Source organism: Triticum aestivum, chromosome 7A, assembly GCF_018294505.1.
Source record: "Triticum aestivum cultivar Chinese Spring chromosome 7A, IWGSC CS RefSeq v2.1, whole genome shotgun sequence".
NCBI lineage: Eukaryota > Viridiplantae > Streptophyta > Magnoliopsida > Poales > Poaceae > Triticum > Triticum aestivum.
Genome location: NC_057812.1, coordinates 33,188,197 through 33,190,253, shown reverse-complemented (window position 1 = coordinate 33,190,253; position 2,057 = coordinate 33,188,197). Strand labels below are relative to the sequence as shown.

Below are 2,057 nucleotides of genomic sequence, written 5' to 3'. Positions count from 1 at the left end.
TATAACAGCCATTCACATCATCCAGGAACATATAATTAGCTACAAAGATGAAGCGTTCCCTTTCCAACATCTTGAGCCTGGAGCTCCTGTAAAAGACAGGAAACGATCATTATCATGGCTGTGAATTCAGAATGAAAGCAATATCCTCAAACATACAACAGCTAGGAAAAGAATATTGAACAAAATAATAAACAAATACACAAGCAGCTAGGGGTCGATCCTAATGCCAACAAGCTCTAAGAAGACTCCAAGAAATTGATGGCTCACAATACAATCATGCTTTTGACAACAAATACTAGTAGAATTAAGGCGCAGAACATATTCTAAGCAGTGTTAACATCATGGTAGTAACAATTAACAGTAGCAGCTAGCAGGACATCAACCAAGCACAACAAAAGTACAACACCACACTTGGGATCTCGGAGCAAGAAAAAGATCATGTTGCTTAGGAGCTACCACAAATGATACTGATCAAGGGAAAAACAAGTTGGTATGATATCATTCATTCATTCATTCTCATCACGATCATACATTGAATTCATTAAAGGTTACAGATTCATTTTTTGGCAGAGCATTGGAAAATCACAAGAATAGTATATGAACCAAAGTGTCCAGATAAGTAGATAACACATGGATGTCACAATCACATAGCAAAGGAAGAGTGGGACAGACCGAGGACTTACCCTCTGGACAAATCAAAGACTTCACGCTTCCTCTTCCTCGGTGGACAAATCAATGACTTCACTTCCTCTTCCTCATGCACCAACAGGAAGACCATCTCAAACACCTTGGTGCCAACAAGAAACTATACTCACACAGTGAATAGAACAAAAGAACAGAAAGCACACGTATATACTGAACAAAAGAAAAAGCCAGGAATAGATGACTTAACAGTTCATGTTTGTTAACAAAACAAGTGTGGACATCTCACAATGAGTTAACTATCTGATGACTTTAGTAAAACACATACTAGCATTTGGTGCTACAAGAGACAACAGGAATCCAACTATCCCAACATCCCAACTTGGTAAATCCATGCTGCTAAAAGGCCAATCCTAATCGGGTTGGAACTGGACCTGGTTTCAAACATGTGAGCTACAACTATCGTAATACCACAGCCCAAAAAAAACCTACAGATCCATCAAACTACTGTTTGTAGGTCTGGCATCAGTGGTGTCACAACGTACAGTCCACTTACAGTCATTTGGGAGAAAATTAAAGTGATAATTAGACTGCCATTACAATCTGCTGGTAACTTGCTGTCTACTTATAGCTACAATGATATCTTAAGAGTTACAGTCTAAATACACAGAACTTAAGAACATGGGAATAAACAGACCAACCCCCACATTCCAATAATTCAAACACTCAGCAGTCAAATGTGTATGCGTGTGCATGTAAATGTACCAAGGTTATGCAAAACTATGGTGCATTCAAACTATGAGATCATTTGGTCCGCACATTTAGATCATTTAACACAGAGAAAAGAAAAATTACAGATGACTGCATATGAATGTATGTGTCGTTTCTAGGATAAGTTGGCACAAAGAATGCCACCAATCAGGATATACCACACAACAGAGAATAGCTTGTAGCGTCCGAGACTAATTGCCATGAGGAACACAAATCATCCTCAGGAATTGGTAATGAACGCACATCAATCAAAACAAACATCAGCCAGAGATTCTACATATGAACAGACATAAGCAGGCACCACCATGCATATCAACGGCTAACAGCAGCACACTGGTACTCGATGACACACCACCATATGAACACTTTGAAAGGGACACAAAAAGAATGAACCTGAACAACACTGGCTCAGACCTCAGATACAGGGAATGGATGATCTAAAAAGGGTACAAAAAAGTAACTCGCTCACAATAAATAAATAGGCTAGGATAACCCTAGTCAGGAATCCAGGAATTACATCAAAGCAAGTAAATTGAGCGTTTGATTGAACAGGCATAAAATCAAGAGGCACAATAGTCTTTCAATATCATACTAATGCTAAGTGGGCTAACTAGCAAGTGCACTCACTGCTACACATTTCCAAG

The 2,057-nt window shown here is 39.0% G+C and overlaps 1 non-coding gene across 1 annotated transcript; it reads right to left on the bottom strand.

Annotated features, from left to right (window-relative positions):
- Positions 1-1,511: 1,511 nt before the first annotated feature.
- On the bottom strand, positions 1,512-1,645 carry LOC123155246 (small nucleolar RNA snoR80). The gene has a single exon (XR_006477302.1). It is a non-coding gene; the product is annotated as a small nucleolar RNA snoR80 (small nucleolar RNA).
- Between the last annotated feature and the right edge of the window lie 412 nt (positions 1,646-2,057).